At 44.6% G+C, this 24,219-nt stretch overlaps 1 protein-coding gene across 2 annotated transcripts in view; it reads left to right on the forward strand.

The window, feature by feature from the left end:
• The first annotated feature begins 94 nt into the window (after positions 1–94).
• Positions 95–24,219, forward strand: part of Grb10 (growth factor receptor bound protein 10) — a 113,479-nt gene continuing 89,354 nt past the window's right edge. Inside the window, exon 1 of one of the 2 annotated variants that reach the window (XM_027388094.2) lies at positions 95–322. The gene's annotated coding sequence lies outside the window, so the exon portion shown is untranslated. The remainder of the gene's footprint in view (positions 323–24,219) is intronic. The other variant, XM_035452800.1, reaches the window with a different exon arrangement.

Here is a 24,219-nt window from a genome sequence, read left to right on the forward strand (position 1 = left end):
AGGAGGCAGGAAAAGCGCCGGGGGAGGCGGAGGCGGAGGCGGAGGCGGCGGCGAGGCGCGGGAGGGCGGGCGGGGCCCGGAGAGTTTAAAGCCCATCGAGGGGGTGGGGAGCCGGGAGGCGGCAGGAAGGGAAGGGCGCTGCGGCTAGTGGCTGGCGGGATTCGCGTTCCGAGACCCACGGCAGCACGAACTTTCCTCGCACCCCTCACGCGCACAGCGACCGGGACCGTCCAGTGTCCGTCTTTGCCTTCGGGTACTCCGCAGAGGACCGTGCGAAGTGTGGCCGGCGGCCACGCGGAGGCGGCGAGGAGCAGCGCGGCAGGTAGGAGTTGGGCGGGGAGCGGCGGCAAGTTACTTTGTGGTCCGCGCCTCGCGGGGCCCGGCGGCCGGGCGGGTCCCCGCGCCGTCATTGTCTGCGCTCTGGTCGCCCGCGCGCCGGACGCGGGTCCGCAGGCGCGCGCGGGCGGAAAGGGCGTCGCCGCGGGGCTGGGGGCTGCGGCGCCCCAGGCCCGCGGCGGGCGGGCGGCGTGGGATGGCGGGACGGGACGGGACGGCGGGTGCATGGCCCGGGCGCCCCACGGGGCGCTCCCCTGCGCTTCAGACCCTTTGGGGGAGGTGCGGGACTTGGGCAAAGCATTCTTGTCAGACGGCGGCGGCTCGGGGCTGGGGTGGGGGCTGCGGTCAAGGCCGCGCTTCGGGGGCCGCCCGCTCCCGGGGGCCACCGCCCTGTGGGCGCCCAGGCGCCGCAGGCGCCGCTGGAGGCGCCCAAGCAGCGGTGCCAGACACTCCCAAAGTCCCAAGCGAGCGCGGCCCAGCCGCGGACCGAGGTTCTTTCCCTCCCCCCCCAACCCCCACCCCTTTCTTTCTTTGGTTCTGTTAGTGGCCCCGCTACCCGTCGCTGGGGCCTAACACCAAGTTTTGAGGGCTCGCGAACTAGCAGCCCGCCAGCGGTGGAAACGTGATAAGAGCGGTACCGTTTGCAGAAGGAAATTTCTGATGCAACTCTTCGCCTTTGCTGATTGCCTCTCCAAACGCCTGCCTGGCGAGGGCCTGCAGCATGTGCGTTATGGAAATTAGGGTATTCTTTACTTTTTTTAAATTGTATTTGTCTTTTCTTGGAGTTGGAAGAAACCCTGCGAACTTCTTTTCGTTTGCTTTGACTGAAACTGGGTAAAGTAGGGGAGCCACAGGTGATTTTTACAAGGCCCTAGTTCTTTAGGATGTTTCTAAAAAACTCTATTCTTATAACTGTTTCATTCAAGAGATGCAAAGAAAAAGTCCAAAACAAGTAGCATTCGTGAGTAAATATGTGTTATTGCACAACTTTCTCTTTGCGGCTGTTTAAAAGGCCAGGCCCAGAAGACTTTGTTTCAGAAAATGCTGATTCAGCCATTTGGAGCCCCTGAGTTTCAGAAATGGTGTTCAATTTAACGTTTCGCTCTGCCTTACCAGAACTCCAGTTGTGGCACAGACAAGGGCTTACACTTTAGTGAGGTTCGTATTTTACAGAAGTGGACCTCAAGTTCTGGATTTTTGCAGCAGAGGGAATTGTGTAAGGCGATGGATGAAGAGTCTCGAGAGTTTTTTTTTTTTTTTTTTTTTTTTTTTTTTTTTTTCCCCAAGAGCACTTTGATAAAATGTGGTCCCAGGAGTGATTCTTGCCTCCCAATTTTTTTGTGTGTTAAAAATCAAAACTTTAGGATTACTGAACATACTTTTTTGAGTTTCACTGAGAACATTTGAAAGAGGGCTACACAGGCCAGTCTCCACATTACAAGGAGGGAATTTGAGGACAAGAGTTACAGCCCAGCAGGCATTGCAGTAACTGAGAAGTGTAGCCACTGATACTTAGGTAGCATTTCGCAGTTTACAAGGCACTTTCAAAAGCCCTGTTGCTTTTTATCTGCTTCGAAGCCCCCGCGGTCCCCATTTTACAGGTCTGGAAACCAAGGCTCAGGAGGTTAACTGGTATGCCTGAGGCCATACCAGCTAACAAAGGACAAAGCTCTTGGAGACCTCCTGAGCTTTACAGGTCTGCAAAAGCACATCCACTTCTGGAAGAAATGGTGTGGAGGAGGGTCACCCTGCCCGACACACAGCTCAGCAAATGGAGGCCGGGGCCTAGTTTCTTAGTCCACTCACTTTCAGCCTTCCAAGATTAATGCCACGTAGGCCAAGCAATTATCACTGTTTATTTTTTACACTTGCATACTCACTTATTTTGAGAAGAAACTTCAATATTCATGAACTCATGAGTTTGATATGTAACTGTGTTCATTATAATTAAAAATTTTTTTTAAAAAAATGTGTTTCACCTAAGTCACTTATTACGTATTACTTGTGGCCTGTATTGCTTTTGAGACTGTGTTGGGTTGGTCAAAATGGATTTTGTTGGTGGACCAGGAAACCAGAGAGCGGGGAAGATTTTTGGTGGCTAATTGTCTGGGACTTTGTATGGTGGTTACTGCTATGGTTGGAAGCCAGAGCAGCTGTCCCTGTCCAGTCAGCCTACACTGGACAACAAGAACAAAAGTCAGAACCAAAGATCCAGCTCAAAACTTAGGACGTTGCTGAACCCGCTGGATCAGAGGCTTTAGAAGCCAAACTTTGGTTGAACCAAGACATCCATGTGCCTTTAGCTCATTTTAGAGCTGTACAAAGTCTTGGTTGGTATATCTTTTTAAAAACTAAAATTTTATAGATGGTATAATTTAAGAGAACGCATTTGCTTAAAATTCTGTTCAATGTGTAATTGTAAAACACTACAGGATAGTAGTGTGTATTTGCAAATATGTGAATGCAGGGTAAGATTGTCCATCTATGAAGACTCAGCCCTAACGGCCGGAGATTTCAGTCCTGGCACCTTCATGGGAGGGAAGCCTGTATATAATCCAGTGTCTGTTTCTCAGTCCGTTAAAACAACATGGAGGGCAGGCGAAGCAGCTCAGTGGAGAGCCATGATGAGGCCTTGGCTTTAACTCCAGCGCCAAATTCTCCTCCCTACAGAAATTCCCTTCACAAAAACCTACAGCAGTAAGGAGCTGTTTGGGAGGAGAAAATCTGACTTGCTTTTCATTTAGGTAGTTGGTCACATGTTCAAATTTAAATAAATCTTATCCGTTAGTGAAGCTTTTCTTGAATTTTTTTGAGGGGGATTCCCTTTTTTTGGGGGTAGGTGAGGTGATTTAGCCGTCATTTTATTTTTCATTTGCCTGTAGAAGTTTATTTTTCTTCTTTTTCGGCTTTTGGATTTCAATGTTCCATCGAAGGCACAGACGTTACAGTGTTCAGAAACTGAACCCTGCTTCAACAAAGACTTCTGTTGTGCCTTCAGTTTCATCCTAAAGCTGTAGAAATTCTTGATTTCCTAAAAATGTCCTGATATAAAATCTTAGAGCACAGATTTTAGACTTCATTTTTTAATACAGGGATTTAAAGCTAGGTGTTTCCCTGTAAGCACTGTTTTGGCTGCATCCTACAAAGTTTGCTATTGTAGTCATTATTTTCTTGTAAAATCCAGTTCAGAAATATGGGAGATTATGGGGGGAAATTGAGGCAGTCAAATTAAATTACCTGGTAGGGTTTGGCAAATGGGTGCTTTGGGATTTAGGGTGTATTCTTCAGGATTTCTACACTAATGAAAAGGCAGATTGATAGCTTATTTATATAAATGGAATGAAAATGGCATGATTGTCCTTGGAGATATCAACCACAAAAGCCATTTTCTAGAGTTATCAAATGGGTAGAAATGGGTGCCTCTGTTTTCTGTCTTGGAGGTGGACAATTAGGAGATTTCCTTTTTTTTTCCCCTGTGCTAGAATATTCTTTATTTTTAGCCATTTACTTCTCATTAGATTTTGGAAAGACTTTTCCTTGATTGTTCAGATCCTAAATTAGAGGTGCTTGTTATTTGATCTGAGCCCTGCAAAACAGGACTTCTTGTTGCTCACTCATGTCTACTGGGGCAGTAGGAATATGTACTTAGAGGAATTGCCTTTCTCACTTTTTCATGACCGGCAATTCCTTTGTGTCTCTTAGTTCTTCAACTTGCTACCTTTGTCGGCCTGAGCAAGTTAACACCATTTGTAGAGTGGAAGTTTGTGAAATAGCTTCAACTCCCAAGGTACAAGCTCAGATGGGCTGAAAGTTGGTGTATAAAGCAGTCTCTGGTTTGCAGGCACAGGAAGCCTGCGACATTTGTCTTCAGACTCTAAAGATTTGCGTCTGGACTCCATAGAGGCTTTTATCCCAGCCGGGACTGAAATGAGCACGTACACTTATCCTGGACATGCTGACCACGTCCCCTGGGGAGTGGCTGCAGCCCCATTCCAGGGCTGTGCTGGTGGGCAGCCCCACCCCTCCCTGACTTCCTTGCAGGGTTTTGAGCCAAGTAATTAGGCCTGGGTAACTGCCATTAACAAGGCGCTCCTAAAGCACATGGCACAGAAAGAGCTCTGTTGGTCCTTATCACCCTGCCATCATTGTCACCACAGCTAATGCTCAGTTGGAGGCCTGGGATTCTCACTTGCTCTTCCAAAGCAGGTAGAGCCTCAGAGTAAAAGGCTCTCTGCTGACCTAGTCTGATCAGGTATGCTCTCCCGGTGGCTCTGCCTAAGCCCCTGACAATAGGAAACCCTGCTGGCTACCTGCAGGCCCTTCCTACCTTAACCTCCTGTCCCATGGGAGCCTGAGAGGCCGCTTGCCACAAACTGCCTTCACTTTTGCAATTTGTAGGGACTTTGGCTTGCTTATTTTTCCGTCTCTCTCCAAGTGCTGAGGATCAAACTCAGGATGTTGTACGTGTTAAACAAGTGCTCTGCTATGGAGCTAGAGCCCTAGACTCTTACATTAATATTTTTTGTATCATCCCTGGGAGTTCATAGCAAGTTTCCAATTAAGATACTCTTCAGTGTAAAAGTTTTTTATGCAGTACTAGTTGACCACCCATAATCTAGAAATCAGAAATCACAAATCTGAAGGTTTTTGAGTGGCAACTTAATATTGTAACAAATGGACATTCATTCCTATCCTATGAAATTTATTATAGGCATGGCATTATTAAAAGTGTTGTATAAAATTATCTTCAGGTCATGTGTATACAGTATATAAAAAACAAATTCATTTCATGTGTAGACTTATGTCTCATCCCTACAATATCTCATGGCTCATCTGTGTATAAATATTTTAAAATCCAAAGCCAAATAAACAAATAAATAATCCCCTGTCTACCAAATTTAAAACCTGCCGCAACATTTTTAGGATCCTCTGCTCCAGGAAACTTATAATAACCAAAAGCTAGTATGTGTTGAGCAACTTTTAAATTTAGATGTTTGCACAGTAGCCTCATACTGAGGACAATGTCCTGCACTGAATCTGGGGCCTGCTTAGAAGTACTGCTACCAAGGAGGTCTTTGTGTTGGGGTATTGGGTAGGAGGCAGAGCCAGGTGAGTCTGGAGCCTTCTGAGTCTGTGGGCTGGCTTCACCCAAAGCCTGTAGTGCCCATCTTTCCACCTTGGCATCTAAGGGGCCAGCACAGGCTGTGTTATACTTTTCCCTGAGAGCCTATTGGTTGCCAGTTGTAGGGAGCTGATTGCTCTCTTTCGATGAAAATTGTGTGGATCTTACAAAAACCACTCCAGGATGTTCCTAGAGAGATGGGAACACTATGCCCTGTGCTGTGCACCTCCTTATTGTGGTGATTTAGCACAGGAGGAGGGAGAAGGTGATAAAAAGCAGTGCCTCCCTTCCTTGCTGGATGATCCCTAGATATCAGATTGTGCCTGACCCTTCTCTATACTTTGTAGCCTACAGGGCTGCAAGTGGACACAGGCTAGGACAGTGTGTGTGTGTGTGTGTGTGTGTGTGTGTGTGTGTGTGTGTGTGTGTGTGTGTGTGTGGTGTCTGTCTGTGTGTGTCTGTGTGTGTCTGTGTGTGTCTGTGTGTGTCTGTGTATGTGATATCAGAATGACAGATAAGCTATTAGTAGTTTAAGCAAAGATTTAAATTGTTATTCAGAAAGCTAGACTTAGCTTCAGTCCCCAACATTTAACTTCATAAACAGAGGCTAAATAATACATAGAAATCCCTTGCAATCTGCCTCCCATCTACTGTCTACCTCCTAGAGCTCACGTTTTTAGGTTTCCTTTGCTGTAGAAGGTGAAGATTTTGCCTTATTCTGTCCTGAGTACTCTGATCTCCTCATTGTTTCTTTTTGGCCAGATAAAAAGTAGGCAGAGCAGGGACAGTCCCTTAAGTGTCATTCATATCTCTGCCAATGTAATCTACAGTGGAAACTTTGTTATAAACCCATAAGGACATTTTGCTTTTTTTGCTGCAGTTGTTTTTGCCTAGGTTTTTTGTTTTGTTTTTTGTCATTATCACTTTTACAAATTGTGCACTTCAGTTGCAGTAGGTAATCTTTCAGTATTCTTCTGCAAGCAATCTCATAGGTACATTTTGCCCATGCCTACCATCACTGGAGACTCCCTGAACGTTGCACATTGCCAATTCTGTGTCTTCCTTCTCCATCCTTAACATGGCCTTTGCTTTTCTAATGGATGTCACAGCTTTTTTTTTAACTTCTTGGTTTATTAAATCTAATGAGGAGCACCATATACCAGCTTTTCTCAAACAAGGTGCCTTGTATGTGTGAAATGTCCTTATTCTAGCCCCATTTGTTGAATGAAATTCTCAATGTCAGTTAGTTTTCCCTCCAAGAGTTGAACCCAGCTACTGTTTTAGGGCATCCAGAAGATGAGAATGAAGCTCATTTGTGTGTGTGTGTGTGTGTGTGTGTGTGTGTGTGTGTGTGTGTGTGTAAGAATACCAAATGTTTGTCTTGGGGGATGGTGGTGGTTTGGCTCCATTCTTGTTGTGTCTGGAAATTTAGGGATTCTCTTTGTATTTGCTGAATTTCTTTGGAAATGTGACCTGGTGAGATCTGCATACATCTTGCAGGGTAAGTTGAGGACTCTTTCAATCGGGAAGCAATATTTTTTTTAAGTATTGGACAATTGAATCAATTTTATTACTTTCCTTTATTTTCCAAGAGTGGTTATTTATTTAGTTTTTTTAGCCTTCTGAACTTGATCTCAGGTGACTGAACCCAAGGCTTCACTCAGGAGAGGTAAGTACTCAATAAAGTTCTGATTTCCAATTCTATGTCTGCCTTGTGACTTTAGGTTTGGGATGATAGCCTTAATTTTACCTTTAGCTTTCCTATTAGCTTTTGTTAGTATTTTCATTTTTTAACTTTGAAGGACTTTATTTCTTTCTTTTATTTGTTGTTGTATTGAGAACTGAATTCAGGACTTAGTGCATGCTATACCTCCAGTTCTCTCTGATTGTATTTTACAGTAGTGTTTAGAGCAGTCTTAGGTTCGGGTATACTTGAAGGCAGTGGACATGGCTTTTCTACATGACCTCTCATGCTAGTCACTCTCTCCCCAGCATCTGCTACCATACCAAATCCCACAGCGGAGTGGTAGATTTGCTTTAGCAGTTCACCAGAGCAAGCAAGTGTTCTTTTAAAATAATAGCACAGTATTCTATTGTCATTGTGCAATATCTTTTTGTCTCATTTAGAAACTATTTTTCATGCATAATTTCTTCTAATTTACATTTTTATGTCATTTTGTTTTGTTTGACTTCTTTGTATCTGACTTGATGGGAAGTAGTGTGAGCCTGGAGAAATGGGTAGGAAGCAGGGGGCCTAATGAGCCACCATGAACCTGAGTGGAGCTGAGGGCAACAGCAGTGTGGCACTGACTTGGACTGACAATGAAGCTGGGAAGGCTGGAGTCCAAGGTTGTCTCTCTTATTGGTACCTCTTGCTGTTGGCTGGCTAGTACTCCACTGAAGCCTATATGGACTGAGTAGACAGGGCAGTGTTTCTCATGCATGCTGTAGGGCACCAGGGTAGTGAAGGAAGAAGGTCTAGAGCAGTGGTGGTTAGTCAAAATGGTGGTCAGGTCCGGGGTGGAGGGGGGGTGAGGCCCATAGCTGGGAAGCTGGAGTGGCTTCTGTCTCTGCTGAAAGGTCCCCTACCCCATTTTAGAGACATTGTATGGACCTCTGAGTCCCTTTCTGTTCTTCTACTTGAGAAGCCTGTAGATCCCAGTATGAATGGTGGCTTTAACTGAGCCCCTGTCCCAGTATGTGAGGCACCCCTGATGCCCATATCTTCAGAGTTCTCCATAGCTCTGTAGGGAATGGTTCTTGGGAACTTTCACTAGATCCATTGTTTTAGTCTCAGTCCAAAGGCTTGCCTAAGCCTGCTGACCCCTGTCCAACGACTTGCCCCACTGCTCTGGTAGTCTGTTGAGGAGGGGCTGAGAACCATAGGTCTGACTTCCTTAAGATGGCCAGTAATTCTTGCTTTGGAATCTGCGTTTTCTCTCTTTGCAGAAGTAATGGTGCTTCTAACTTGTGAGAGTTTTTGGACTGCATATTTCAAATTTCATCTGTTTCCAGTTAGATTTCAGCTCTTACGCATGTGATAAGTCAGTTAACTCTTATCAACTGACTATGATGTCACAACTGAGCAAAAACAGGTGTCCAGTAGGTTAGAAGGCACAGGCCTGACTTCTCTGGATTCCTCTTCACTCATCCTTAGACCATTTCCCCCTTTGGTTTTTTACATTTTTTTTCCTTGACCGAGAAGAGTAGGGATTGAACTCTTTGTCCTATGTGACATGCTCTTCTACACTAGGAGGCTGCAGGGTAGGTGTCATTTCAGGCAAAGAAGTGTGACCGTCCATCATCTCCCCCCCCCCCGCCTCCCGACTTTGAAGAGCCAAGCAGGGGGGCCTAGGGACACCTAAGCCACCTATGTGAGTTGACTGTCCAAACTGGACATTATCCTGGAACCCAGATTTTCCCTCCCTAGATTGTACTCTAAGCCTAGGCATGAGCTTAAGTGTGTTCTTTGATCTCTCTACACTTGTGCTTGACTTCAGCAATCTCAAGGCTGGCTTCTGATTGTCATTTTGTGCCTGGTGTTTGCTTTGCTCAGCAACTCCACTAAAGAAGTAGTCAAAGCTAAGTTTTCAGGCTATAGCCAGTATGAAATAGCACACTTTCTAGAGCAAGCCAGGCTGAAGGGCTCGTTATCTTTGCTTTGGGCTTAGCACTGCTGGTGGCCGTTCTCAGAACTGCCTCAAACCTGCTTTTGTTTGATTGACTTTATAGTAAAAGAATTCTATAGTGTGACTACCTTGAAGTCCTCTGCTCCTTAAGGAGCATCTTCCGTTTCCCCATATTTTTTCTGTACTTAGGGGTCTGAGCTGACCTCCAAGGCTGCTTGCCTTGGTATAACTTTTCTGTTTTGCCTCAGAAAAGTGCCTAGATGCAGTTCTCAAAGCTTCCTTCTCCCCTTGCAGATGTAAAGACTGTATAATGTACCTCTGTTTCCAAATCTGTTGAATGCCACTATTTTTATTGCCATCTACAATTTCTATCTGTCCATGTTCTCTGTTAGAGGAGAGTGTAAAATCTACTGCTTCCTAGCTCTGTACCTTGAAAAGAGTCACAATCTCTCCCAACCTTCTCTCTTACTTTCTATATTGTGTGTGTGTGGGGGGGTGCTCTGTATTTTTGGGTTCTGCAAATTGAGTCAACACTAAGTCAAAAATATTCAGAAAATTGCTTCCCTCTTGAACATGCTCAGCTTTTTTCATGTCACTATGTATAAATAATATACCATAGTGACTATAAGCATTTATATTGTGTCAGACATCATAAATCTAGGGGTGATTAAAATTACATGAGCGAGGATGTTCATAGGCTATATGTAAAAAAATTATTTTATAGAGGGAACTTGAGCATCTGTGGATTTTGATACTTGTAGGGTTCTAGAGCCAATCTGAGGATACTAAGAAGCTGTGTGTGTATGTGTGTGTGTGTGTGTGTGTGCAAAACCATAAGCATATCCTAACCTTACTGTTGTGTCCTTTGTTGCAGTCGTGTGTGTGTGTGTGTGTGTGAGAGAGAGAGAGAGAGAGACAGAGAGAGACAGAGAGAGACAGAGAGAGAGACAGAGAGACAGAGACAGAGAGAGACAGAGAGACAGAGGTGCTTGCTATAGAATATTATTTTCTTAGCTAACTATATATGGAGTCACACTTTCTCACCAAGGTATAATAATGATACGTTGTTTCCAAAAGGAGCCTCTCTCCTTTCCCGTGTTCTTGCTTTGACATTTTGAGGAAGGATTTGAGATGAAAATGATTCTGGATACCGAGGTTGTCTGGCTGTAGTCACTCAGAACAACCCTCCTCTCGCAGGTCAAGAAAATGGTGTTGCTTGTGGCATTACTGCACCTCTGGTGGGCTCACCACCCATTTCTGAGCTCTGTATGTGGTTTAACCGGTGGACATGGTGGACTTTTGGCGTCATGAGATCTGCGGGCGGCTTTCCTGTTCTTGTCCATTAGAGCGAAGGGGGATGTGGGGGAGGGGAGGACGAGAAGCTGGGAGCAAGAGGTTCTTCAGGGTTGCCATGAGAACCAGGGATCCGGGGATTGGGCAGCAGAGGGCCCCCGCTGGGCCTCGGGGCGTGGCTGCGTCACATGGGTTTGGTCCTGGGGTTCCCGTAGTGCGCAAGGACCAGTCGCGTCCCTCGTCCTCCCGGTCGTCAGGGGTGCCCAGTCAGTCCCCTAGAAGCTGAGGAGAGCATTGGAGGACCAGGGACCAGCGCGGCTGGACAGGCTTCCCAGCACCTGTGCAGTGATGGGGGTGGGTCCAGGCAGGCATGTTTGGGGGGCGGGGAGGTTTGGCACCCTTGCCGGGATGGCCTCCTGGGAGATTGCGTTGCTTCGCTTAGAGTGTTGGTCCGTGTTGGCGTGTGTCTATGCGTGTGTCTATGCGTGTGGGCGCATGTTAGCCGTGTTGGCGCGTGCCGGCGCGTGCCAGCTTGTGTTGGCGCGTGCCGGCTTGTGTTGGCGCGTGCCGGCGCGTGCGCGTGGCGGCTTGTGTGGCGCGTGCCGGCTTGTGTTGGCGTGCGTGCCGGCGCGTGCCGGCTTGTGTTGGCGCGTGCCACGGTTTATGTTGGCGCGTGCTGGCGCGTGCCGGCCGCGTTCATTCTTATCCGAGCCTGCCGGCCCTGTTGGTTCGCATAGGAGCTTGTCGGCTGGCTGTGTTGGTTTGTGTTGGCGCCTGTCGGCTTGTGTTGGCGCATGTAGCTAGTGTGTCGGCGCGTGTTGCCGTGTGTCGGCACATGTTGCCGCTTATCGGCGCGTGCCTGTCCGGCCTCTGTGCTTCTCAGGCCCCCGAGTCCTTCTTCTGCACTGTAGGCCCTTAGCTGGGGCGGAGCCGTGGCGAACCCGAGCGAGCCGCGCGGCCGAGCGCTGTCCATGCGGAGCGCTGTCCACGCGCTGGGCACTGCCGGGTTCGGGAGCTGTCCGCCGGCCGGTAGCGCGCACGCAGCGACCCCGTGCGGTGAAGGCTGTGGTAGCCGGCTCTCCAGGTACGCAGGTGGTCTCCGTCATCCGCAACGTTCCGGGGTTCTGGGGGTAAGAGGAGACATGCTCAAGTCACGGTGGTCGTTTGGAAAGGGTTCGCCCCCGAGATCGGCAGAGGTCCGAGTGGTGAACAGCTCCGGCGAGCTCGCGAGCACGAATGGCCGCGGGCTCGGCGCGCTGTTGCGCTACTAGCTGCTGGCTCGCTTGCCGGCTCGCTTACCGGCTCGCCTACGGTCCGGGATCGCGCGAGCTTGGGTGGACCGTAGCTGTAGGATAGTCTTATGTAACCATTTTTAATCTCGGTTTTTTTAAATATTATGTAACAAGTAGTAACTGTACCCACGTAAACCTGTAACTGGAACGTGGAGACGTAGCGTCTGCTCTCAGCCAAGTGGTGGGCAGTGGTTGTACGAACCAGCTTGGTCTGTGAGCAGACGCGGGCATCTGGGGTAACTAGACCTGTTTTCTCTGTTAAAAATATGATCTAAGGTCGGCCTGGTCCTCTTTTAAACCTCTATGGAGAGTAGTCTAGTATAGGAACCTGGGATAAATACACATTCTCATGGTGTATCATTATCTGTAAAACCTTATTTCTCTGAAAGAAAATAGCAGTTAATTAAAATTGAGTGATAGGCATTTTTGTGTTTGGTTTTATGTTTTTGACTGAGTTCAGCAAATTGTTCTCATGAACGTAGCGGCTATTTGTTATCCCTTGACGTAGATCTTCAGAGAAACAGCCAGATCACCTGTTTACATTTTGACTGCCCTTCTCATCAGCTGCCATTTTTCTGTTGATGGTGGGAGCCACTGCCAGTGTATTGATAAGAGGCCTGGACCGAACATTCAGCCAGGCAGCTACTGGCTGGGGATATTGCTGTCCGAATTAGCAAATAGTTTCATTCCTGGACCAGTGGATAAAAAGTGAGTGTTTTTCATTTTTGTTCTGTCTGAGTCTGGAATGTAGTATATGACTGCAGGGATTTTGACCTGTTGGTAGCCAGGGCCCTCAGGCCTTTATTTCCTGCATGTTCCTGTTTCTTTGCTTTCAGGAGTGTTGGCTGGGCTGGATTTTGGTTGGTTGGTTGGTTGGTTGGTTGGTTGGTTGGTTGGTAGGTAGGTTTTAGTAATGACCCTGTGAATTCCCTTTTAGCCCAGACCCTCTGTGTTTAGCAAATGGGGTGAGGGTGGGGGGTGATGGTTGGCTGAGGGGTGGGATTATTTGGGGTTTTCCTTTCCATCATTCCTGAGAAGAAAAGCTGGTAAGTGACACTTCCCATTAAGGGTTGCACACAACTGTGTGCTTAATTATGGGGTAAGTGTGAGGCCCCCTTGTGGACTTGCGGTTAATTCCTGCTGTGCTTGTAGCCCCTCCCTATGTCTGGGCTAGAAAACAGCGATTATAGATCCTGCCTGGCCATGTTGAGAATTGTGCAGTGATGGTTAGAAGAAGACAGCAGATGTAGTTAATGGCAATTTCACTACCAGTTTGAAGGGGTGGGAGAAGTGCCAGATTGGTAGAATTAAAATGTGAGTTATTTTTGTCATAAACCCACTCTTAAGGATTTCCATCACCAGTCACTCTTCTCACAGTCATGTAATTGCCACCCAGAACTGGGCTTCTAAAATTTCAGAGAACAGTGCATCTTTTGAATTTTGGAATTAGGTGACATTTAGGCGACAGTCTGAATTCACTGACTTTCAACCCTTGTGGTTCCACAAAAACCAGACAGTTTCATACTTGTGACTTAGAAGGAATGGCTTAGTAAGCTTTCTTAGACTAGCAGAGTCACACACTCCATCTTAGACTTGAATGACTGAGGTCTAATGATACCCAAGATGAAAGGATATGAGGGAGGCCCAGGGTATGACATTGGAACACATACTTCTCAGTGTGTATCTTCAGATACCACTGGGCTCTTGCAGGATCTAAGAAATGGAATTCACCATCATGGTGAGGTTCATTGTAGATTTTCTTAAAACTGTTTTTCAATTTATACATGTTATTTGTGGGAGTGGGACACAGACCAGGTATGGTGGTCACAGGACAATGTTAAGTCCTTTTCTTTCACTGTGTGGGAGGGACCTGTGGTTGCTATGCTGGGTGGCAAGTGCCTTTATTTGATGAATCATCTCACTAGCTTAATGGACATGAAGCTAGAGAAGAGATGCTGTGTCTGAGCCTTGTAACCACGTGGGCTTTGGGGTATTAGGGCAAAAGGTTGGCAACCTTCATCTGATGGAGTTACTGCCTAACTAGAGGGACAACAGCAAAATGAGGGGTGGTGTGGAAGCAGTCTGAGCCCTTTGGACTCTGGGAGGTCTGGGAGAGTGTGTCATAAGAGGCCTTTGTATGAGCCATCTTGTTCTCTATTTCATCATATTTAAAAAAAGGAGTTGGCCTAGGCCCCAGGATTCCAGCTTCAACCAGTGCAGGGCACTAAAAGGCAAATCTGACAGTTGGTGTGGCCACTCAGAGCATCCAAATTTGTTTTAATAGCCTCATTTGCTTGTAATCCGTAGAATACACTACAGAGGGTATATGATATGATAGTTTAGCTCAATTTTTTAATTTAAATTTTTTGAGTTTCATGAGTGAGTACTGTATTTATCATTCCTAACCCAGACTTTTGAGTTTTCAACTTTATGATGATATGTAAACAGTATACCTTCAATAGAAACCCTACTTTGAATTTTTGAATGTTTTCTGGTTTAGTGATGTCCTATCATTTTCTGTCATGTTTCTGGGCTGAGGCAGCAAGCACAGCCATGACATTCCTCAGTGTATTGCAGTGGTGCTCTGTAAAGTGGGTGTGTTATATGCTGTTTGAGTACAGTATTTTAAACATACAAGCCATTATAAATCAAGAATTGTGTATGCAGGTGGAAATGACCCAATGTCTTGTCTTATTCCTGAAGCCATCAGTGCCTGAACACTGTATTCAACAGTATGCTTATTCCTTGTTTCCAACTAAATGGGCTTTGTTCCCCTTGAGTCTAGGTGCAAGTTAAATAGTAAGAAAGGATGGGTTTGGGTTGGGAGGTGGCTAGTTGATATTTTGGGAGGTCTGCCTTCCTGCTTCTTTGGGCAGGGACTTCTTTAGGAACATTCCTAGTCTGTGAAGAGGTGCCTTCGGGCATCAGGGGTGAACTCAGGATTCTTTGGGCCGAAACCTGATATCAAGGAGGAAAGAAAATCCTGATGGTATAAATGGGACTTTAAGTCACCTACACATGATTTCTCCCATTTTAGTGCTAGTCCAGGAGCATTTGCCTTTGATAGCCATGGCCATAATGGCTAATACAAGCTCAAGAAGTTGTTTAGCACTTAAGTGGGGTGAGAATTGCAAGGGGTGCCTTGATGGCTTTTGACAGGACCCTCACTTGTCACATTCAACCAGTGTTTGAGGAATTAGTCTATTTTCTTGGTCTGTTCTCCCCAATGTAGGTTGAAACTAATGGCTATGATTTGGCTCATATGTTTGAGCACATGGTCTAGCTGGTGCCATTGCACTGGGAGATTGTGGAACCTTCAGAAAACAGGAAGTAGGTTACTGGTTGCAGGTAGGCCTTATGGGTTAGTGTGTAGACCTGGTTCCTGCAGGAGTTTTCTCTACTTCTTGATATAAAGTAACTAGCTGCCTTGTGCTCTTGTAACACTGAGCTGCTCTTCCAGGGTGATGGACTGAATCCTCTCAAGCCATAAGCCAAGAATAAATCCTTCCTCTTCTGAGTTGCTTTGGCCGACATTTTGTCACAGCAACTGTAACAAATGTGAGAGAAAAGTAACTGATGAGATAATGAAAAAATAAATGAAATGATGGGGAAAAAAAGTATGGGGCTAGTCATGATGACTCAAGAGACAAACACCGGAATCTGAGAGTCCTTCTCATCCACAAGAGTGCAACCTAAGATCCCCAGAGGATAGTAGTCACAGATAGTAGCTGAGTTCATCACTTTCTATCACTGTTTACAAATTGAGGGAATCAGTTAAAAAGAGTAAAGCTTTATTTTAGCTCATGGATTCAGAGGTTTCCTTCCATAGTTGCTTGTCTCCATTCTTTTGGGCCTATGGAAACACCATGGTGGGAGATGTGTGTCTCAGAGTGAAATGTTCACCTTGTGCTGGCCAAGGAGAAGAATAGAGGGAGAAAAGGAGGAGGACATTTCAGAGCCCCTTTAAAGGCTAAAATATCCCTATAAGCCCAAGTCTTAAAGGCTGCAGCCACATTCCATAGCTCCAAGGTAAAGACCAACTCTTTTATCGGTGTTTCTTTAAAAGACATTTAGGCCTAAACAATGGCAGTACTATAAGTATCTGTGATAGAATTTTATTTATAAATTAGGCACAGTTTATTTATTTCTGGAATTTTCCATTTAATGCCAGATGTTGGCTGACCGCAGGTAGCTGAAACTACAGAAATTAAAGCTATAAGAAAGGAGGGAGGCTTGCTATTAATATTTATTTATTGTCTTGAAGGGAGCTAGCAAGTTTCAGTTCTGACAAGTTAAATGTTAATACTGTTAACTGTTAATATTTAACACTGTTTCACTGTTTGAAAGTAATACTCCTTAAGGTTAGCATGCATAAGTCTCTCAGAGCCCTGTTAAAATCTGCTGCAGTAGGTGTGGGGTGGGGCCCAGGTCTGATTTTCTGATCAGCATTGCTTGATATCTGTGCCTTTCCACAGTGACCAGGCTTTGTGCATAAGACCTTAGTGTTTTCCCCTCCAATGCCTTTTTTTCCTCTAGAAATTTTCTGTTAAAGGTACTTTGCTCTTTAAAAACTATCGTTAATAGTACTTTTAACCCTGGAATATTTGCCAAAACTTCTGCTGTGATTAACCCTATATTGTCATAAGTAACAAACACTCTTAAATGCACTCAATTATAAATCAGGTCTTTCCATTTTAAATACTTGGAGTATCCTGTTAGACTCTTGTATTCCTGTAAGTTTTATGTAGTGGCTCTTCCTTCATTTAGAATAGTGCAACTCTTGGAAAAGTTATAAACCTTTTGAATCTTGAATGGTTTAAGAAAGTACTTGCCTTTCTCTGAACCGATGTTCTCTCTATCTTCCTTGCCGTGCTTGGGATTGAACACAGGGCTTGGGCACACTACCTAAGCGCTCTACCATTAAGTAGCTTACTTTGCACTTGTATGTACCTAACACCTTGCTTCTCCAGGGGCACCGTGCCGTCACTTAGTACCAGGTAAGGACCAGGAAGGGCCTTTCTCAGTGTCAGCCAAGACAACAAAGTGAAGCTGCAGACTGCGCTCTTGCCGTGTCTTCTGTCAGCATGAAGTTTTCTGTGTCCTGAAAGGTAGGTAGGTCTAAGTTGTCTCATTATTAACACTGGTAGGGGAAATGACATAAAATTAGCTTTTATCTTACTTGCACATGACCCTAAGTTTTGTATTTATTAATCCACTCCACCACTTTTTAGTGCTACATTAAAAAAAAAAATTCTCACACCAGAATACCTCCCGGGATAATAAAAGCACTACTGAATTCTTGTATTCATGCCTGTTTTAGTTGCTCAATGGATGTATTAATAGAGCCCATTGGACTTTGGGCCCCATTCCTTGTCACCTTTTTATCGAGAATCATCCTGGACATTTGAGATATTGGGCAATTTTCCTGAAGGTTCATAACCCAGTAAACTGAGAAACAGTGGGCTAATGCAGGTTTTTTGTGGTAGAGCTTTCCAGAAAATTCACTGTGCTTCAATGTACTGTGATACCCCAAGGGGAAGAGTGATTATGGTGGCTTGGAGTTATGGGACACAGAACTCCCTGTTTTGCCTATTACTTCATGACAGTAGCCTTTTGTAGTGTTCACTTCCCTTCTCTTTTACACAGTCAGACTTACTGAGGTATGATTTACACACCACTATTGATTGTGACATCATTTGTGGGCTTTTCACAGTACTAGCACAATATTGGATAGAACATATTCAACCTCCCTCAGGATAGTTTTCAAAGAAGCATCCGTATTGATTGATAGTGTGGTTCCCTGTCAGATGTTTTTGTTAGGTGTTTGTCACTGTGGCCTTTTGAAACACATATGCCATGATTTGCAACATTCCTTGCTCTATTCTTTTTTTTTTTTCATTTCTGAGGCCATAGAGATAGTGATGGTGGCAAGTTGGCAAGTAAGATTGTCTGGAGATGCACACCTCCATCAAGTCTCATAACCATTCTTAGTTTACTATCAGATCAGCATACCCATATGATATTAAAGTTAGATTGAGTTTGTAACACTCACTCAGGGCCAACATTGGATTTTCAAGGGAGAACATTCTACACTGTACTATATACCAAGCCCTCAGGAGAAGTAAGAGGTGTGATAAGGCCCTTGCCCCATTTGGAAAGTGCCTCATGTTCCCAGGTCAGAAATAGATCCTTGAAGAGCTACGCTAAGTCCCGGATGTGGTGTCCTGACCACAGGCAGAACGTGGTTGGATGTTCCAACCCATTGGGAGGCCTTGGATGCACAGTTGTTCACTGGAGCCTCACAGTTCATTCCTCTCAGGCAGCAAATTCTGGTCTCTTAACGTCACACATTTGGAACAGATGGACACAGATAGTGTGTGTCAGTATAAGCTGGGCAGTGTTGCTCCTGTAGCTTGGAAGATCTGATTTGGGGTTCTGATGAATGTTTTTGAGCTTAGCCTTTGAGCTCACATAGACAAAGGGAAGATGGATGAGCTCGGCCACCTCTGGGTGTTGGCCACCCCAAAGAGGCTGTCTGTCATCTGGGCTGCATTTCACCCGGAGGCAGGGCTAGAATTTTCTTGGAAACTGGAAATACTGGAAGTGTGACATTTTCCTTCTGTCTCTCCCAATGTGTGTGACTTGTCCAGAAGGCAGTTAAAAAACGTTCTCCATGGTGGGGCTGTGCATCCTGCCAGAGTCAACATGCTAGCTAGGGTTCAGGGAGCAAGTTGAGATACTTTTCAAGGTGCTGACCTCTGGGGACCCCTGACAGACAGCAAAATGGAAGGAATTGTCCCACCCTGGGCTGTTGGCCATGTACATTGGTCTGGCCAGGGACATTGTGTTTACAGCTCGGTCTCAAGTGAAAATTTATGAAACCTGGCATACTTGAAGAAGTTATCTTGAAAGGGGTCTTATTCCATGAGCTCTTCTCTCAGTGCTAACTTGGAAGGTTGAGTTAAAAGGTAGAGATTTGACTTCCTTCAGACTGCCCTAAGGTGTGCATTGAAGTTCTGAGTGATAAGTGAGGTCTTGGTTCCCAGGGGAGCTCCTTCAGGTTTGGGGACTATGGAAGCAAAGGACATTGTGTGTGAAACATTTTTGTGTGTGTGTGAGTTGTAGATCCCAAGACCCATTGGTCTTTAAAGATGAGTAAAGAGCCTAAAGAACTGTGGTTAAATGGGTACATATATTGATATTCATCCCCTCCCTGTTTTCAACTAAGTCTTGCTATTTAGTTAAGGATGCCCCTGAACTTCTGTTCTGCCTCTGTCTCCAAAGTGCTAGAATTACAGGCACACCCAGTTTCTTTTCCTGCGGTGCTGGGTAATAAATTCAGAGCTATGCATGGTAGGTAGACACTCTACCAAATGAGCTACATCTGCCAGTGTTTGACATTTGAGACATCAAAACAAATATATTTTAAAACTTCCCTCCCTTTAAAACAACATAAGTATAACGTCACTTATGGAAAGTGGATTAATTTTTTTAAAAAAAAAATCTAAAGAGCAACACTGCTACCCATTTCTAAAGTCCTTTTAGTGCCTAGTATAGAAGAAAACAGCTGAATTGTCAGTCACATGCCTTATGAATCCAAAAAATTCAACCTCTACCTAGGAAAGAATGAGAGGGAAGCAGGAAAGATTGCATTGTAGTCTCTTAAACATAGTTCTAGTCTCCTGAAATCCTGGAAGGTTCTTGCCCCAGTATGGTCTGTCACATGTGCTCCAAGGAGTATGGGATGGGGCAAGAACCTGGAGACCCAGTGGATCCTGTCTGTGGCAGTCTTTCAGGGTCACAGAGATACGGCTTTGTTGCCTGAAGAGCAAAGGTCAGCAGCTTAAGGTCCCCTTCCATACCCCCTGAGGGTAAGCTCAGTCAGAACATGTTTAAACACTTGCTTCCGTGCAGTTTTTGCGGAACTGACAAAAAAAATAATAATAATGGCTGACCATGCATGCCGCAAGCTGTTTGTCTTTCTGGACTCTTCATTCCTGGGTCTTGAGCAATGATAAAAGTTGGTGCCACTACTTAATGGCTTGTATCCCTAGGCCCAATGGAAGCAAAGTTAGGGCCCATATTGGAGAAATAACAAAGGGTGTTAAGTCTGAGAATATGATGAGCACCCAGAAAATATTAATCCAACAATTAATTAATTAATTCGGTGATGAGAGAATAATGAATTTCACAGCCTAACATAATCACAACCCTCATCCTGGTAGACTTATTCATTCCCTGCTAGATCCAATCTAAAAGAGGATTGTGGTATCTCAGTCCATTACTGTTGCTGTAACAAAATGTAATATAAGGTTGTGCAAACCACACAACTGCTGGCCATTAGCCCAAGGGTTCTAGAAGGAAGGAGAAGTGATGAGGCTCTCCCTTTAGGACAATTAATTCTAAGATTGAGAGTCACTTGGGAATTGAAGTAGACAAACATGGAATTTTTGCCTTTTCTAACTAAATTTTCAGAGTCAGCTATAGAATAAAGCTATAGAAAGAGTCCAGTATTCAGTTCCCCACATAGTTTTTCCAAGATGTAGCATGATAATTTGTGTATTCATTTAGTCTTAAGTCTCAACGTTCTACTTCATATCTACTACATACTATCTGCATCACTCCTGGGGGTGCAACATCTGAGCAGCGAAAACCAACTAAAAGATTATTTCTTTTTCTAAACAGCAGCCAATTTTTAGAAAAATGATACAAAATAGGTTGCACTGTTGAGTGAAGTAATTTCAGTTCTTGTGTCTATCCCCATGTCTTATTAGGATTTGCCCAGTCGAATACAGTGCATTTCAGAGTCATTGATAATAGTTTTCTTGCTATTCTTTTTCCTCATCGTCTTTGCAGACGATGTCCCTTGAGAGACAAGGTTTCCTCACACTTGCATGTGTACACTTGATTCCGAAAACCTGCTATTGTCCATTCCAGTTAGTTGTGGAACATGCTGAATGAAAAGATGTGATAAAGTTTAAAATAGCAGTGGTGCTAAAGGTTGCTGGAATGTGGGGTGACATGACCAGTGTTGATAGTAAGCTGATAAAATACCCAGAGAGCTCTGACTCCATCTCTCCACGGATAATCCCCCTGAGGAGGAGGAAGGAGAGACAGGCAGATGGGAAGAGGAACCATCTTATCCTGCTCTGCTGCCTCTCAAACTGTAGCTGCTTCCAATGCTGCTGCCCTTCATCACTTTCCCTTTGTGTACTTTTCTTTAAAAAAAAAAAAAAAAAAAAAAAAAAACTCCTTTAGTGAAACCAGACAAAGAAAGAAAAGGGATGGACAAAAAAGACAAAAAATAGAGGGCTAAGTTCTTCCGGGTTTCTGGAAGCAACACACAGAGCAGGGTCTGTGTAGTCAATGTTCATGTGACTTGGACTGAAGCACTTAATAGGCCCATTGTGTTTAGGTGTGAGGAGGGAGGGAGAGCTTTCCAGACAGAAGCAGATGGGGCTCTTCCTGCCAATTGCAAGAGAAAGCTGGGAAGATAGAAGAGGTAAAGACCACTTGTTTGAAACTTGACTAAAACCCCTCAGTAGGATTTTAAAATAAGATAAGTCACCCCTAGTCTTTAAAACTTCCAGCCTGCAGGTTGGCAAGGTAAGATTCCCATTTCTGCCTGTAGTCTCTTCTGTGTAGTGGCTATAAGAGCCAGTGTTGTTTGGGGGTCTTTGAATGTGTCCCTGTGTAGCATTTGTAGACATGGCTACATACCAGTTTTTCATTTTACTCTTTTTTAAATGTGATCCCCTCTTATTTCTGCTCCTTAGCTCTTTCCTACCTCTGCAACTTGTTTGCCTTCAGCCAGCCAGTGTGAGGCATCTGTAAGCCACTGTGTCTTTTCACAGTTGTTTCCTTGTTGTTTTAGTGTTGAAGGAAGGAAATCAAGACAGAGAGGTTACCTCCTTTGCCTGTAGAGGTTGTTTTCCCAGCCACTTCCATGACTGCCTGTCAAAGGCCAGAGACTCTTTTGCACTGTGCCTCTTCTATTTCATGCTTTTTGGTGGCTTCCAACCATGTAGGAGTTCTCTACTTTATTACCCTGGATTAGACCATTTTGGTGGCCTTTTTCATGTATTCAGAATTTAAGTTTTTTATTCCTGTCCTGAGACATAGACTCAGGACCAAGGGTTTTGACTTGAAAGTGGCTTCTTAATGAAGAAATCACCCACCACACAGTGATTCCAAGGCTAGTAGTCATTTGAGGGCCATCCATTTTTAGGCAGCCTGAAGCAGAGGGAGGAACACCATGGAGTAGGCCTGACAACTTCCATTGGACATTTGGGTAAATTTGAAGTACAGTTAAGTATTATTATTTGAATTTATCCTTTGCATGGTTGTTGAGAACTGAATCTCCAAGTTCCCATGTCAGTATAGTGTATAGAGTTCTGAATGGGTAATAAGTTTTAGGTGAGTTATAAGAGATTCCCATGATGGCTAGTAAGTTTATAAGTAGAAAAGGTTAGATGCAGACTAGCATATTTGTTGAGTTTCACCATGTGATAATCCCACCGTGTTCTGATGAACCAAGAAGGCCCTTGCCAGATGCCAAGCAGGTGCCAGGGCCATGAACTTGAACTTGGCAGCATCTAGAACCATGAGCAAATAAACTTCTATTTATAAATTATCTAGGCTCAGATATTTTGATATCTCAGCAGAAGATGGGTAAGGATGGTGGCTTAGCTAATGGGCTCTGCAGTTGCGGGGGGGGGGGGGATGGGCAGGTGACAAGGATGCTGAGAGATGACACAAGTTTCTATGTCTGAAGAAAAGGGGTAGCCATTGGCAGCAGTAGAGGTGGAAGTGAATGGCTCTCAGTTGCTTTTATAGCCGAAGTTAGTTAGGCTGGTGGTTTGGGTGAAAGGCATGTAGGAATGAGGATGGCTCTTGATGTACTTTGGTGAGTGCCAGTGTATGATCAAAATTGAGGGAGGAGAGAATTTCAGCAGGTCAGTTTAGGTTGTCCAGAGTTTTCTGTGTGTTCTGTGGACATGAGTGTCTCTTCAGCAAGGGTTAGCAGCAAGGGAACTCTCTGAAGACTGAGTGTGAATTGAGCTGTGTTGCCCTGTCCCATAGGAATGGTAATAGAAGTATTTCCGTCCAATAAAAGGAGTGTGTTTCTACATCTGCTCTTTCAGGTTCCTCCATAAAAGCCTTCCGTTCTCTTCAAAGAATCTCATGTCTGGAGTGTATTATTTCAATGCTCTTGCAAATGAAATTATTTTTGCCATCAGATTTTCTAATTACGCTGCTGCTAGTAAGAGATAGAGAATGGTTGCAGCTTTCTCACAGATTGCAAACTTATTGAGTGTTCACCTTGGTTCTAATTTATCGTCCTTCATTTCATCTGTAAATAACAATGATTTTTTTCAAAATCTGTTTTCCTATTCAGCATTCCCTTTGCATTTCTGTTTATTATTTCACCATGTGATCTTTGGCCCTGGGATAGTAAGGTTTCACGATGTGTGTGGGCTTTTGCCTTTGATGTAGTAGAAATAGCCCTGTTTTGCTCTTTTTTTCCCCTTTTTTTTTTGTGTGTGTGTGTGTGTTTTACTTGTCTACTGGAAGTTTCTAGCATATATCATGTATAAGGTTAAGAGTATATATTGTTCATACTTTATCACCAAAGTCCTTAAGCAAGCAGGGTTTGGGTTTTTTCTTTTTCTCTTGCCAACTGTGCTTTGGATTTTAGGCTTTCTCTTTTAACCATATTTTTCTTTAATAATAATAATAATAATAGTAATAAGGCCAGGCACATGGCTCAGTCTGTAAAATTCTTGCTCTACAAGAGTGGGTTGGACCTTCAGCATTCACATAAAAAAGCAGGCATGACCATACACATCTGTAATCCCAGTGTTTGGGAGACAGAGACAGGAGGATTCCTGGTGCTTGCTGGCCAGCCAGTCTAGATGAACTGGTGAGCTCCAGGTTCAGTGAGTGTTATTAACTACATTTCTGTTCTGTGATAAAATATCATAGCCAAAAACAAAAGGAAGAGTTTATTTTTGCTTATGGTTCCAAAGGGAGAGTCCATAATGGTGGTGAGGAAGGCATTGAAGCAGATGGCCGAAGCCAGGAGAGTGAAGTGGAAGAAGGCTATAGACTCTTAAACCAGTTCCCCCATGATATTCCTCTTCCAGCAAACTCTGCCTGCTAAAAGCTCCAAAACATGGACATACAAATACATGAGCCTATAGGGGACAATTTTCATTCATACCACCATAGCGAGAGACCCTGCCTCCAAAAGTAGATAAAGAGCAATTATTAAAGACATCTGACATTGACTCTGTTTTCCATGTGCACATATGTATATACATACACATGAACATAGACTTGTCCATATACCACAAACATACATACATACATACATACATGTACTTCACCTTTTAGTTTGTGAGATGGGATCTCCCTGAAACTATGGCTCCTATGCCTGACCCTTTACATGGGTTCTGGGGATCCAAACCAGATCCTCATGATTGCACAGCAGGTATTTTATCAATGGAGTTTTCTGCCTAGACCACTTCTCTCTGTTTTAACGATA

The sequence above is a fragment of the Cricetulus griseus genome (assembly GCF_003668045.3).
Source record: "Cricetulus griseus strain 17A/GY chromosome 1 unlocalized genomic scaffold, alternate assembly CriGri-PICRH-1.0 chr1_1, whole genome shotgun sequence".
NCBI lineage: Eukaryota > Metazoa > Chordata > Mammalia > Rodentia > Cricetidae > Cricetulus > Cricetulus griseus.